Source organism: Ambystoma mexicanum, chromosome 1p (genome assembly GCF_040938575.1).
Source record: "Ambystoma mexicanum isolate Mex_15411 chromosome 1p, UKY_AmexF1_1, whole genome shotgun sequence".
Lineage (NCBI taxonomy): Eukaryota > Metazoa > Chordata > Amphibia > Caudata > Ambystomatidae > Ambystoma > Ambystoma mexicanum.
Genome location: NC_090921.1, coordinates 1166297374 through 1166314092, shown reverse-complemented (window position 1 = coordinate 1166314092; position 16719 = coordinate 1166297374). Strand labels below are relative to the sequence as shown.

General features: G+C 46.2%; 1 protein-coding gene across 4 annotated transcripts in view; it reads right to left on the bottom strand.

The window, feature by feature from the left end:
• KMT2B (lysine methyltransferase 2B) overlaps nt 1–16719 on the bottom strand; it is a 1990704-nt gene that overhangs the window by 1381941 nt on the left and 592044 nt on the right. The gene's annotated exons all lie outside the window — the stretch shown is intronic.

Below are 16719 nucleotides of genomic sequence, written 5' to 3'. Positions count from 1 at the left end.
TCTGACATCTGCCATCTCCTTGATTAACTTAACCTGGATGTCCTGGCTCTCACCGAGACTTGGTTCAAGGTCAACTGTGTCACGAGATTTGACACTCCTCCCTGAAGGATACAAGATACCCTCTAAACCAAGAATCAACTGGCCCAAGGGTGGAGCAGCTCTGATCTTTCCGGAGTGGATCCCTGCTTCTGTATTTTCTGGTTCATAGTGATAATACCGAATACCAAAATCTCGAAAACCAAAATCTCGAAAAAAACAAAAGGCCGAAAAAAAAATATTGAATTTTTTTTTATGACGTTTTTTTTTCGAAATGGGGGGGTTCCCCCCCCAACCCCCTTTTTTTGTTTTTTTTATTTTAACCATTTTTCTTTAATTACCTGACCCCAAAAACACAAATTAATAAATAATTCGATATTTATTTTTGAGATTTTGGTTTCGAGATTTTTGACATTCGGTATTATGTATTCGGCCTTTTGACTGACCACCATACTTCTATGCAGACGTACTTCTCCTTTGAACGGCTAGTCTGCAGGCTCTCTAGCTCTCCTGGCCTCTCTCTCACTGTGAATCCAGAACTATATACCCTGCACTCCTATGTGATGCATGGAATTCTAATATTTATTAGTGGGTGTGAGTACAGAGTATTTTGGAATATTGTTATCTGATTTCAGGTGCAGATGAGAAAAGAACCACCCTGGCACATGGGTTGAAAAAACTGATACAGAACAACGAAGTTCCCAAGTAGGGGGAACTCCCGTCCCCTGCACACTATCTCGGGCTCAAGGGTAAAGCCAAACTTTAAAGAAAAAAAAGACTGCCCAAAAATATGGGAGGCAAATGCAATCTTATTGCACACTTTGTCGATAGTTGCTTAACACAATATGTATTTAAGAAAATTATGCATTGAGTACAAAACAGTTATGCTCAAGGGCCAACGTGTTTCGTGATATTCTCTCTTCATCAGGGGCATGATTCAAATAATTTCTACAAAAATATCAAATGGTGTAGTTTTAGTCATTTTCCTAATATCACAAAATTAAATTTGATCTCATGTTATAACATCTTTAAACCTCTAAATCATTCTACAAGGTCCTTAAGCATGATCTGTAGTTAAGTGTTCATATTATCCCCTACAACATTCAATCCCTTTCACCAATTGATGATAAACAATAATACATGCATTTTGTTATGGCATAAGTCATAAGTAATATTGACTCAAATGGGGTCTGTACATAATTTGCTATGCATCGTGAACAAATTGTTTTAATTGGATTGTTACATAGTAGCTATCATAGAAGTAGGAAATTGCTGACCTTTAAGTTAAATGTTACTGCCAAGAAGCAGATGACCAAGGTGTGTGTATTCCTCTTCCAGACCCCAAAGAGCAAGATGTCCTCGTCTATAGCGAGAGGAGTGGTATTTTAGGTATTTGGCACAGTTTTAAAGAGATGGAATAAGCGGTATTCGTTAAAGCTTTGCTTACCGGGGGCATGGCCTGGAGCTCATGGTCCGACCGCGGGAGCCCAAAACACGAAACTTGAGGGGGAAACTGCGAGGAGACACAGCATCGGCTCCCTGCCATCTATGAGACCACTACGTCGCCGAGTCCCGTGGAGAGCGGAGCCAAAGTCACTGAGGTGAGGAGACCTGGGGGGCACGCTACCAGACTAAGGGGGCTATTCAAGCAGACAGAATGTCCCCATGATAGCGAAATTAGGCAGACAGATCTGGACCAGAACTCACTCCATCCTACAATCGCACCCTGACCACAAGCCCACGGCAAACCACCTGAGAAAAGAGGACAATAATCCCAACCCGCTGGGCGAGACCCCAGGCCCCCAACATTGGGTACTCCCCAAAACTCTCATTAGCAACAAAGACGCCAAAATCATTTGGAGCACTCACGCTACTGCGCCACAGGCGCTGCAATTTGAGTGGAGCACGCGCCTCTCCAGGCAACTGCAACAGTACAGCCCCCACGCACCTACCGGACCCTGAGACCCAGCATAAGGGCCATAAGTGAGAACTGAGGCACGAATATCACCAGACAGGCCCAGCGCTAAAGCGCCAAGACTTTAACATGTCCTCCAGGAGCAAACCGAAACCCTCCACAATGGACACGTACGTCACGACCAAGTAAAAAAACTCAGCCACCCCACACCTCCACACTCCAGAACCCGCACAAAGGTTGCTTATTCCGCTGAAAATCAAACCCAAGTACTAGAAGCCATAGCATCGCTGCGCACATTTATCGATTCCAGAATAGACTAATTCAGATCAGACATCCAACTGATGCGCCAGGATGCTTGAAACTTAACAGAATTCCGAAACGGCCATAAAAGACAAGAAACAGTCGAACTGAAATCCAAAGTCGCAGACCTTGAAAGGCAGGTCGCCATCCTCGAGGCCAGAGCCGAGGAAGCCGAGGGACGTGCCAGACGGGGCAACATCAGGATACTGGGAGTGCCAGAAGGCGACGAAGGCCCGAACTCAACAGCATACGTAGAGGCCTTCCTACAACAAGAAGTAGGCGCAGGAAAACTTACACAAGGCTTTGCTGTTGAAAGGGCACAGGTCCCTCCAGAAGAAACCCCCCCCCAGGATCCCACCCTCACCCGATAATCACCAAAATACTTAATTTCCAAGACCGAGAAACCATATTGAGGCACTCCAGGAAAGAGGGCCCCATAGAACGTGGCAACGCTAAAATCTATGTCTACCCAGATTATACTCCAAAGGTGCAAAGGGAGAGAAACTCATTTGTATGTATCAAGGCCAGACTCCGGCAACTGAACCTAAAATATATGTTACTCTATCCATCGAGACTAAAGGTCATCCACAAGGGCCGTGCGATCTTCCTAGAGTCCCCAGCAGCCGCCAATATGTGGATGGAAGACAACAATCTAGCAGAAGACGGGGACACCTATCCCAAGGGGAAATGAGGAAATCCACTTATCTACGCACTTGACACATAAGCGCATACCGCATCACTACCCTACGACAACCAAGGAGGTAACCTACACCACTATTTATCAAACAGATGCGGCCCTCGCTTGGCCTCACACCAGGCACGGGACCTAGCTCCCACAAACAGACCAGGACAGGCCAGTTGCCTGCCCGACCCCGCTCGAGCCCGATACCCGGATGGGACCTGACGGCGCAAGAGCGCCTGAGCACCGCGAGAAAAACGCAGTCGCTGGGCGCACCAGTTCCAGTTTTGTTAAATGTTACTCTAGTTACACAGTCTTCACACTAGCGTAACCAACAAGGCAGAGGGCAAGACCACCGCAGATCACAAGCAAAACCAGAACTAAGAACCGAGATCTGGGAACGACCGAGGATGATCAACAACCGATGAGAAACACAGGAAAGGACAGACGCACTGAATCCAACACTCCATCCCAATGGCGACACAATTGAAAGTCATAACTTGGAATGTACGTGGTATGGGATCATACTTGAGAAGGAATAGGATCCAATCCCATCTCTGCAGAAAGAAGGTATCCATTGCACTACTCCAAGAGACCCACCTGTCGAAGGAGTCCTCGTCCAAGTTAGCTGAGCGGTGGGGAGGCACCGCGAAAGGAGCACCCTACTCTAGCTATGCTCGAGGAGTTTTCACGTGGGTGAACCCGAACGTGCCATTCTGCCTACTGGGCTCTGGAGGCAGACCCTGAAGGCAGGTATCTAATAATATGGGAAACCATTGAACATACGGCGGTCTGTATAGTGAAGTCCTACTTTCCACAACACGGAATTCCCTCACCTCAAAACGCTCTGTGCCAAAATGACGCATTACAGGGAAGGCACCTTCATATGGGCTGGTGACTTTAACTGCTACAGAAACGGAAACATGGATAGATCCACACAACCCCCAGCAACCGAGAAACTCCGCCACTCAAGCACTCAACGATGCGCTGGATCACCTCAACTTGGTTGACATTTGGAGAGAACGCCCCCCAATGAAAGAAGCTACTCATATTACTCGGCCCCTCACAAGATTCACACAAGGATTGATTATCTTTTCATCAACAGAGAGCAAACCTCAATGGCAGACGCAACAGCATACCTAGGCAGATCGATGTCCGATCATTCACCATTAATTATGGAATGGAAATTAAGGGGACCCAGGCCACCGATCCCGACATGGAAAATGCCCACCGCAGCCCTTACGGATCAAGAATTCAGGGAAGCCCTCGGCAACAAACTTGAGGACTACATAGACAAAGGTTCTGTATCAACCTGGAGCACGCTTTGGGAGGCGATGAAGGTATTGAGAGGAGCGGTGATAGCGGGGATTGGAGGCATCCGGAAACACCTGACGGCAGCCCTAGAAGAACGAGAAGCTGAAATAACACGCCTCGAGGCATGCACTGTCGCCACCCCGGAAATGGAAGAGACCCTACAAGAAATTCGCGAAGAATGTCGCACAACCTGGGACAGGCTAGCCAAATTTGACTTTGCAACAAACACAGCCAAGACCCACAAAGAAGCCGATAAACCAGGCAGGATACTAGCCTCGTTATGCAAACGAGAACAACCAAGACACACTCCCACAGAGATCATAACTGAGAACGGGACAACATGCAGGACCCAACAGGATATTAACAACGCCTTTGCGGAGTTCTACAGTAAACTATACTCCCACAATAGGCAAATATCCAGAGAAGAAATCAAGAACACCCTGGAAGAGATTGGGATACCGAGACTATCCGAGGAACAGAGAGAAGCTTTGGCAATGGAGATCACTACAGAAGATGTTAAGGAAGCTATCAGGTCGCTGGCCACCTCTAAGACTGCTGGCAGTGAAGGCCTCCCGCCTGAATTTTATAAAGCTTACGAAGAAATCATCACTCCGATACTACATGAGGTCTACACAGAGGCATACGAAGTAGAGATACTCCCTAACACTATGAAATCATAATCCCCATGCTTAAGCCCAACAAACCACCCACGGACTGTGATTCATACCGCCCATTAGCAATGCTAAACTACGACAGTAAGATCCTAACCACTATCCTAGCCAACAGACTTGCAAAGGTGGTGGAAACTCTGATTCACGACGACCAAAATGGCTTCGTCCCGGAACGCAACACCACGGCCAACCTAAGAAGACTTCAACACACCATGGCGGAGACCACCGCGAGAGACGAGGAGCTTGCGGTACTCTCACTCGACGCTGTCAAGGCCTTCGACTCCATATTCTGGGAATGGTTGGTCGAGGTGCTGAGGGAGTTTGGATTTAGAGAGAGATGTGAGATGGATCAAGCTGCTCTACAACTCACCAATGGCAAGAGTGAAAACTGGAGGGATGCTCTCGAAGCCCTGGGAGATTCAGGGCACTAGGCAAGGGCACACGCTATCACCAATGCTATACATCTTAGGCTTGGAACCAATTGCCATCTATTTCAGACAACAGTTCTTCAACGCAGGCATTAAACTGGGCGACCAACACTCCATAATATCCCTGTACGCCGACGATGTACTCTTGTATGTGAAGGACTCACAAATAAATGCACAAGTCATACTAGGCGTCCTCGACAACTACGCACTTTACTCAGGAATCAAGTTTAGCAGATCGAATTCCTGTGCATTCCCGCTGGCAAGACTCAGAGGCCTAGCAAAAACTGATTTACCAGTAGTGGGGATAAAATGGCAACACAAAGCATTCCAATACCTGGGAATAAACATCCATCACACCCCAGAACTCAAACACGACCACAACACCGAAAAGGTGCTGAAAGGACTCCGCAATTCTATGAAATTCTGGTCAATAACTGCCACTTGCAATGATGGGTCGGGTGGCCATTACAAAAATGATAATTCTCCCCCGCTTCCTATACTTCTTCACAAACATTTGTTACTATATCCGCCCCACCTTCAAGACACTTGAAATATTAATCCGAGTCTTCCTATGGGGCCCTTCCAGACACAAACTACCCCTCTCAGTCCTCACGCTACGACACAAAGAAGGCGGAATACAACTCCCCGACTTTCAGATGTACTACTTAGCTGCACAGCCCAGCCACATGACAAGGTGGCTTCAAGACGAACAAAACTAATCTACGTTACTGAGACAAATACCCTCCAATCTCTTCCCCAAGGAAGTACTCTGGAACCCACTCAAGCAGACAGAATGTCCCCATGATAGCGAAATTAGGCAGACAGATCTGGACCAGAACTCGCTCCATCCTACAATCAAGCCATCCATATTCACCCAACTCTCCCATCCTAGCGGATGCATGCAAAACCACGACAGATCTGAGGGTAGCAAGAAGCTGGGAGAGTGCCGGGATCTATGAATGGGGGGACATGTTTGAAGAGGACAAATTCAGAGACTTTGAATCGATGCAGGAGGTTGAAGGACTCTCCAGCGGCCAGTTTCTATGGTATCACCGACTCAAACAGAACGCCAGAAGCAAATGGGACAGCTGGCCCAAGGAACCCACTCCAGACCCGTTATTACAGGAGATGTACGAGCTAGCGGATGGATGGAAACCGGTAACCCGGCTCTACAGCCGATTGATGGACAAACCTAACCCCAAAGGCATAGCACTCAAGGAGAGATGGGAAATGGACCTGGGCATCACACTAACCGACAAAGAATGGGAAAGAATTTTATTGTACCCAAAAGAGGTGTCCCGCAACGCCAGGTTCAGGCAGGTACAACTGAATACCCTATACAGGACGTACATGACCCCACAGCGGGTGGCTAAATTCAACAAGAAAGTCTCACCGAATTGCCCCTGGTGCGGCAGCGAAAGAGCCGACATGACCCACAGGTTTTGGACCTGCAGTAGGGTAAAGACACTCTGGTACAGAGTTAGGCAGACTTGCACAATTGCTGGCATAACCAAATATGAGTGTGACCCGAAAGTCTGCCTATTAGGAGCTCACCCCAAAATAAGCAAATACAGACACGTAGTCAAACTGATGGACCAATCCTGCATCCTTGCGAAAAGAACCATAGCTATGGCCTGGAAGTCCCCCGGGGGCCCGAAATATGAACGCTGGATTAAGGAACTAGAAAGGTGGTCCGAGGCAGAGACCAGAGCATAGCAGGAAGGGGCCAACTATGGAACAGACGAAGCAAACACCACCCTTGAATCGTGGAAGGCCCTCCTAAGAGATGTGCCCTTTACTGCAGACCACAAACCCCCCTGAAGGGAACCCCAGAAAGAACATAATGCCAGGAAGATGTGCACCTAAACTGCCAAAGATGCCCGACTTGACCCAACCTCGGCACCCGAACTCACGAATTCACCTACCTCTGCCCCTGTATAGAAACTGAAGCTACCACAACATCTAATGAAGACTGTTGTTTGTTTAACACCTCATTTTTTTTGTTCAATGTTAACTATATTTAAATGCTAATAAAATAAGTTAAAAAAAAAAATTAAATAAAGCTTTGCTTACCCAAAAGACCCATGTCTTACTGTATGCGGTTTCTTATTTAAAGGAAGAATTCACGGGCGATCCACGTGCTAGAAGGGTCGGTGGGTAAAGTAATGGAAATTAGGGAAATGTGTATCTATTTGGCAGTTCAAGATCTCAATTCTGTGAAGATATACTTACTCAAAACCCAATCCTCTGGGCGAAATGAAGGTATCGTCCTTTAGCGGATTTACGATGTCAATTCAGTTGACAAAATGACCACTTTAAAGGGTTCATGACGTCAATGTAAACAAAAGCTACTCTATGCGAGTTGTAGCATTCATAGGGATAGTGGTTCAATTAATATATAAAATAACACTCCAAAATTGATAATCTATAACCCAGAGTATGCAAAATTCAGACAGGAGGCTAACAGATCATATCAGATCATATATGGCTGTGTTCAAAATCCCATTCACTGAGAAATTAAAACTTTACATATTCAGGCTGAACAAATGCCTACTGCTACCTGTATGGTCAAACCAACTCCAATTGTTACTAGATCAAAAACCTAGCATTAGACGGTAAACCCGTTTTATCAACAGCTCACATTCTTTGTAAAACCTCTCATCCGTTTCTCCAAGGCCACATTCTTTGTGAAAACCTTTTTGTAGGCTTCAATGGGTCAGAAATCATTTTCTATATATACATACACAGGATCCTTGATGTACATAGAATCCCGTTGGTTGATGCTGCCTCATGCGAGTTCACATTCTCTCATACAGGTCCTTCGTATGTCAATTCTTACCGGAAAAAGGTGTTCTTGTTGTAGTCAGTATCTACTGAGCCATGTGTTATGTTGGTAATTCCTACTAAAGAAATGGACCCAGGTAAAATTCCTCATTCATCCCTAATGGGGCCATGGTGTCAAGTTTGTGAATCCAAGAGTTCTCTTTGTGACATTCTATTGGGTAGATCCCCACCTCTTGGCAAGGGGTGCATCACTTCTAAGACAAAACATCTCAGTTGTGCTGTGGTATTTCTATTGTCTCTGAAGCGTCTGTACACCAGTAATTTTCTAACATTTGTAGTCCCAAAATTGGACTTCTGTTCAGTCCATCTCGCTTTGGCTTTACGTGTAGTTTTACCTACGTAATATTTGCACGAGGGCACCGTAAAGCATAGGTAACATTTTTGCTATCGCAGGTTGCATAGTCATGTAGGGGTATCTTCTTGCCCATGTTGGGGTGTCTGATGTACTACTCTCCTTTAATCAGACTTGAGCAGTGTTGACAATTTAGGCATGCAAATGTGCCACACTTGCGTTTTTTCAAAGTTGTCTGTAGAGATTGTTTCGTTTTTTCTGCCCTAATTAGGGTGTCCCTCATGTTTCTGCCTCTTATAAACCAACATGGTGGGCTCTGGGAAGAGACCATGTAAATTGGGATCAAGTTTTATTAGGTCCCCGCTTTTATTAATCATTTTCTTGATTTGGCAAATCTGAGGAACATTTGAGGGAGTGAATCAATCTAGTATTTTCCTTTGTGTCATCCCCTTTGAGGAGATCTTCTCTTCCGAGTGGTCCTACTCTTGTTATTGCCTTTTCCAAAATTTAATCCGGGAAACCCCTCTCAAATCTAGTTCTCGTACTCTTTTTTTAGGTGTTCTGTATTGAACATCATTCTTTTTAGTCTCACGAATTGACTAAAGGGTACATTTTCTTTCAGGTGTTTGGGAGGAAAACTACTATAGTGAAGGCTGTTATTGACATCAGTCGGCTTTCTGTAGAGGTTTGTTGATAACTTTGTCCCTGTGTAGTTGATTACCACATCTAGGAAGTGACAGTCTGGGGCAACCACTTCCAAAGTGAATTTAATCCTGTAATGGCAGGTGTTCAGATATTCAAAGAATTGTAAAAGTTCCTCTTTTGTACCATCCCAGATACCAAAGGGGTCATCGAGAATTTGATTTTTACCGGCCAGGGTCGTTTTTCAAAAACATGTGTTTTCTCAAATTGATACATAAACATGTTGGCATAAGATGGTGCAACTGAGGAGCCCATAGAAGTTACTGCTATCTGTAGGTAGAATTGTCCATCATACCTAAAGTAGTTAAGCAAAATCAAGTTGATCAGTTGGATAGCGAAGACTTAATGGATCTTTGTGTCTTCCTGTTCAAACAGAAACCATTCCATGGCGTCGATACCTTCGCCATGGGGAATGGATGTATACAGGCTGTTCACATCCAAACTAAAAAGTATCAGTTTAGGGTCAGTGAGTTGTAACTCACCCAGTAGTTGGAGGAAATGTGCTGTGTCTTTCTAGTAAGTAGATGTAAACTGTACAAGGGGTTGGAAGGCTGTGCCCAGGTGAATAGCCAGAGGGTGGAATACACTCTCAGTGCCTACCACAATAGGTTGAGATGGTAGGTTGGTGAAATTTCTATGAATTTTAGGAAGGCCATAAAAGACTGGTGTGACCGGGAATTTCTTTAATAGAAATGTTCTTCCGAGTTCTGTTCTCCAGTCTGACTGCAATGCTTTGTTGACAAATATCAGTAAGAATCTATTTTATAGATGTCAGGGGATCGGTATCCAGAATCAAATAGGTTCTGGGGTCAAGTAGTAATTTTAGGCAACCGCGGTTATAGAGGATGGTGTTCATAATGACAAATGCACCCCCTTTATCTGCCGGTTTCATGGTAATATTATCTTCCGCAAGTTCCTTCAGTAACTTGAGCCGATGTCTCCAGATGTTACCTTTCTGGTGTGTACTGTAATTGAGCCGCCTAAGCTCCTTGGTGGTTTTGAGTTTGAACATTTCAATTATATGAGTGACTTGTGGTTGGAATTAACTCTTAGATTTAATTTCCAAATAGTCGAAGGGGATGCATCTTTCTTGTGAATCTGGTAAGGTGTCAAGAGAACACCTTGACTTCCATCTTTCTTATGAGTTTGAATAAGTTAATCTCCTGCTCAAAACCGGTTGTATTGTTGGCAGGAATAACGGATAAGCCCAGATTGAGTGTCTCCAGTTGTGTGGTAGATAACTGTTTGGAAGAGATATTGAGTACCCTAGAATCATTTACTTGTTCTTTATCCTTTGTTTTCTTGTTGCCTCTTCTGGTTTTCCCCTTTCTAAAAAAGGAACTGAAGTGGTTGTTACAGAAAATGAAGTGCCTGATTGTTGGGGTAAGGTTTCCTTTGTCAATAGGCTCTGTAGTTCGAGTGCAGTTTTTGTAGTTTCCCCTTCGGGGTAAGTAAAGCTTTAACGAATAACGCTTATTCCATCTTTGAAAACTGCCAGATAGCTAAAAATACCACCCCTCTCGCTATAGACAAGGACATCTTGCTCTTTGGGATCTGGAAGAGGAATAACCACACGTTGGTCATCGGCTTCTTGGCAGTAACATTTCACTTAAAAGTCAGCAATTTTCTACTTCTATGATAGCTACTATGTAACAATCCAATGAAAACAATTTGTGCACGATACATAGCAAATTATGTACAGACCCCATTTTGGCGAATACTACTTATGAATGGACTTATGCGATAACAAAATGTATTATTGTTTATTACCAATTAGTGAAAGGAATTGAATGTTATTGGAGAGAATATGAACACGTAACTACAGATCATGCTTAAGACCATGTAGTATAATTGAGGTTTATAGATGTTATAACATGAGATCAAATTTAATTTTGTGATATCAGGAAAATGACTAAAACTACACCAGGATATTTTTTGTAGAAATGGTTTGAATCATGCCCCCGATGAAGAGAAAGAATCTCTCGAAACGCGTTGGGCCTTTAGAATAAATGCTTTGTACTTGATGCATAATTGTTTTCTTAAATATATATTGTGTTAAGCAACTATCGACAAAGTTTGAAGTGTACAATAAGATTGAATTTACTGCCCATATTTTGGGACAATCTGTTTTCTTAAAAAGTTTGGATTTACCCTTCAGGCCAAGTTAGTGTGGGGGGATGGGAGTTCCCCCTACTCACAAACTTTATCTATCTGCCTGGCTACCGTCTACAGGTCACCTGGCCAGGGCACCCTCTTCCTCTCAGAGGGCCAACCTCTGTTCTTGCATCTACCTCTCAACGTCTCCTTGGAGATCTCAGCATCCATTTGGATGATCCTAATCCCTCTGGGCTCTTCCGCAACCTCTGTGATCCTCTTTCTCGCTCTCCATTCGACCCTCTAGTCCGACACTTTGCCAGATACACTGTGGATGTTCTCATCTCCTCAGACATTCCCCTCTTGAACCCACCCCCCTCTCTTGGACTGACCACTTTAAGCTCAATTCTCACCTGGAGCTTTCCGTCCCCCAGGCAAAGCCGACCCCAGCACCGTCACCTATGTTCTCGGTCATACGGCCCATGAAGTGGGTGTCAGTGGAGGCCTTTGCTGCCACTTTCTTGGCTGACTCACACCCTGACACAGCCTTCTCGAACCTTCATCTTTCTATCTCCAACACTTTGGATGCCCTTGTCTCTGCCATGAGAATCTCTCTGAAGCCTACTTCCAAGTGCAACTTCTTGGTATGACTCGGATCTCACCACCCTGAAACACAAGTGTACGTGGCTGAGAGAAAGTGGATGGCATCGGATGCATCCTCTGACAAACTGCCCTGCCGCCTTCTGTTCCGTCCAAGAAGAGTCCACATCCAAGATTGCATCTCTGCGGCCTCCAACAACTTTATTTTATTTATTTTAATTCTTGTTACGCGTCACATGCCCGTGGGCCTCGGGGCCCAGGGTCCTGGTCAAACTCTTTAAAGTCTGATCTATGAAAGTGTCGTCCAAGAAGATGCTCCCTAGCTCCTCCAGCACCATCAAGGATCACATTGACACCCACGCTCCAGCCTTGGCCGATTTCTGCAATCACTGTTTTGCCACTGGCACTTCCCCTGCCCCCTCAAGCACTCCCTTGTGTACCCCCTCCTGAAATAGCCTTCTGCCGATCCTACTGGTCCAGAAAACTACCACCCAATCTCCATAACTCCTTTCCTGGACAAACTCCTGGAAAAGCTAGCCATCTCCCAGCTTACTCTCCATACTGATTCTGTTGGTTGTCTGCATGACCATCAGTCTGGTTTCAGAGCATCCAGAGGCACTGAAATTGCTCTCGAATACCCGCGAAGATCTGCTCACTAATCAGGATTCTAGCATTCCACCTGTCCTCATCTTCCTGGATCTTTCCTGTGCTTTCAACATGGTCAATCATGCCATCCTGATCAATCTTCTGAGAACCTGGGCATCACTGATTAGGCCCTGGCTTTGCTGACCTGCCTCGTGGACTGACCCTCCAAGGTCCAACTTGGGTCCTTGCTCTCCACCACCTCTCTCTCTCTCAACATGTGGTGTTCCCCTATGGCTCGAACCGTTCACCCTGGCTCTTCAATGTCTACTTGGCCCACCTTCTATCTACCTTCTTCTCTAACTTTCAGTGTTACGCGGACACTTGGCTCCCCTTCAGGATACCCTCACCCGCCTCTCCTCTCACTCATTCCGGACTGCCTATCTGCGATTCAGGAGTGGTGCGCCAGCAATGATCTCTACTTTAATGCCAGTAAGTCTGATATCCTTCTCAATCGGACCCCTGCTCCCACTTTCCCTCCCTCCCTCCCTCCGGCCGCCCTCCTCGGGTCCTCTTCCTTCACCTTCCTGTGAGGCCAAAACCTTGGTGTCATCTTTGACTCCACTCACTCCTCTCTTCAGATCACAGACGTTGCCAAGGTGGCCCACTACCAGCTACTCCTCAGATATTCTTCCTTTCCTCACTTTCCCCCAGAAGCTCACTGTCTCCAGAGCCCTGCTTCTCTAGGCTGGACTACTGCAACAGCATCTTTTTCAATCTGCCTTCTTCTCTCCCGGTGGCTACAAGGATCAAGTTCAAGATCCTTTGCATTGTCCACAAGTTCTTCTGGGGCCAAAGCCTGCACTACATCCAACTCTTTTCCTGAAAACCTTCCTTCAAGTCCTTTACTCAGCCACCTACAACTCTGAAGGTCAGACTTCTCCAGGCAGAGAGTAGAGGGTACATCTCTGCTCTGCAGGTGCCTCCCTCTTGAATGGCCTCCCTGCCCTCTCAAACTTGAGCCGGACCACCCGAAGTTCCAGAAGCAACTCAAGACCTTCCACTTCGCTTCTGCTTTCTCCCTCTCCTTCTCCCCTGACGCCCAACCTGTATGCTGTGCTGATGGGCTGCCTGGCTACCCTCAGAGACTCACAGGTACTAGGCCCCCCTTAGACTATCCGAACCAGCAGGATTTTGCAACCTCACCCACTGAGCAAGAGCCGTTTAACCCCAATTCCCCAAAGTTCAAATCAGACTTTTCAGCACACAGTGCCCCAGATGAAGACCAGTACTGAGACGGAGATAAAATCTAGTCATAACCTCCGCCCCACCCCAAATTTAAGTACATCAAGATGGTCCATAAGTGTAGTTTGAGGTGCGTGGTCTAATCAATTTTTGTTTAGTAGACACATGGGGTTAGTAGGTCATAAATATTTTGTTTCCCCAATATTCCCTTGTTCTCCATGACAGTCTATGTTGTATGCCTATCAAAAACCTTTCCTACATCTGGGTATCAAACCAATTTCAGTCACACTACAACCCCATTACTGACAATTCTTATTGAACTGATCAGCCTGTGTATACGTATTAGGAAGGGACCGCTAATGTAAGTTTAAGTGCACCATTTAATGTACCCCAGACAAAGCATTCTTGAACAGTGCTGCCTTTGCTACATATTTGTGCTAGTTGTGATCCACAGTATAGCCACTTGTCCCCATAGATCACAGATTTGTTGGCCACTTAGTAAAGCATTTGGTTGCTGCTTTCACGCTATAGAAATAATTTCTTGCAGTTATTTTGAACCATTGCTGACTTTTGAAGGAAAATAAAGCCCTTTTGCTTAACTTAACCTGCAAAGCTCACCTGTTTGAGGCACCGACTAGTACCCCATTACAAAATTACTTTATTTGTTTCACACTGCACACAACTTACAAGGAGGTGAGGCATAGGTACTTTGTAATGCTCTTTCTTTTGTTTTAGGTAGCTTTACTGCTACTTTAATGTGGTGTCCATGACAGCTGATGGTTTACTTTTCTCGTGCACACTTTTGCATTGTACTGCATGCCTTTTAGAGTACCATGTATTCTGGCAGTCTCAATATTTCACCCTTTCTTTTGGCCAGCTCGTCTTTTGACCTTCCCTCTGAGGGCTGGATATTCCATAGAAGGCAAGCCCATTCCCAGGGAAAGCAGTGGTATGTGTTTGAGGCAGGACGTGGGGGCTGTACCAGCTGCTTGCAGTCAACATCCTTGTCAGAGTGTCTCTTGCTGGGCAGATGTGGTGGCCAGAGGCTGTCTAAGATTGCACAGACCCTGCCAGTTTGAATGGAGAAGATGCTTGCTTTTGGTGGCTCCAGGAATTACTCTAGCTTGAATTCTGGAAAAAAGGCCCCAGTCATTCAAAATTCCATTGGAGCCAAGATCCCCTTCGAAAGACTAGCATCTTCCTGATGGATCAATGCAGCCTGCATTGCCTGCAGGAATCATCCCGACAAAGCCCTGCTTCTTTGTCTGATCTCCAGAAGGCCTCCTTCAGTGAATCAACCCCTAGACCAATGTGAACAACCAGTCTCCATCCCTCCTCGAGGATCCTGACCTTGGAAGACTTCAAAGGTGTCCTGGGACCAGCCTGTGGACTGACCAGCACATGTCTGGGCTGCCTCACTACAACATTCACCATCGGGAGTTTCTGACTTGGGGTCCCACAGACTCTCGACTTGCAAGACAAGAGGCCTTCCCTGCAGTTATAGCTCTCCAGCACAGAGGATTCTTGCCGGAACAGCTTTGTCTTCATCACAAGAGTAGCCTTACAATTCCTGATTGCAGTGTTCATGGTCTCCCACCTGCATAGTTTCTTTGGGGGGCAAGGTGGGGGTGGGGGGGGCGGAGTCCTACAAGGTAGGTCGCATTGTGGCTGTCTACATTGTGCTAGGGTCATCCATACTACTGCTGGGGTCCTAGTGGTGTGCGCAGTCTGCAGGAGGTGAGCCACCCCCACCCCGTGAGAGATGCATCTGTAGTGAGAGTGGCTTTTGCTGCAGGGGTGGTGACGTTTTTCCCATTCAAGAGGTTTTCCCTCGACCACCACTGTAGAGGGAGAATGAGGGCTGCCGAGAGAACCTCTAGATCATCCCATTGTCCGCTAGCCTGACACCACTGGCTGCTGAGCCACTCTTGCAAAGGGCGCATGTGCAAACGTGCGTGAGGGACCAAATAAACGCAGGATGCCATCTTTCCTAACTGTTGCATGGCTTTGCGTACCGTCACCTCTCAACTGGCTACATTTTGTGGGATTTGAAACAGCATGTTTTGAACCATCTTATTGGAGGGGAAGACTAGGCAGTCTTCTGTCCAAATTAGGGCCCCTAGAAATTGCTCGACTTAGCTGGGGTCTAGGCTGGATTGCTTCTCGTTTATGGAGAATCCCAGACTGAAGAATAGGTCTATCGTCCTTTCGGTGTTTGACATGCATGTTTCGTAAGAATCCCCCGTTATGAGCCAATCGTCGAAGTAAGGATAAACTGGGATAGATTGCATGCATAGGTGAGCTGCTGCCACTGCCAGTACCTTTGTAAATACTCTTGGGGCTGAGGCAATGCTGAAGGGAAGGACCTTGAACCGAGAGAACAAACGCTATCATGAACCTTAGTCAAAGGACCTGTGGAGTCCAAAGTCAAAAATCAGGACACCAACTGATTGCGTGAGATAGCAAAGGTGGGAGTTGGTCAATCCACAGGATGGCCCCCAAACACTCCCAAAGGCTTCAAAGGGCAGGATCCCAGAGCAAGGTTTACAGAATGGTTGTTCACATCAGTGGAGGGGGCAAGTAATCGAAGTGCCGATGAAGGCCTTCTGGAGATCAGCAAAGGAGCAGGCCTGTACCGGGATGGTTGAATAAGACTATGGCTGGTTGGCCGCAAAGACGAGTTGCGAGCGTTCAGCAGATGCTCCTATTCAAGGGGCCTGGACTCCAATGACTTACCATATATGGCAAATCTGGTCCTGAAGGGCAGGACTAGGCAGCCAAAGGAGGACTAGGCGGCCAAAGGAGGACTAGGCGGCCAACGGAGGACTAGGCGGCCAACGGAGGACTAGGCACAAATCCCATGCCATCACCATTTTAGACTTTATGGTACTCTAAAAGGTATGATGCAATAGTGCCTGCGAGAATGTAAAGAAAACTGGGAGAAAAATCTCTTCTGCCACCAGCCCATCCTGGACACATGTTGGTAACCATAAAGTTACAAAACAAGAGAAAAAGGG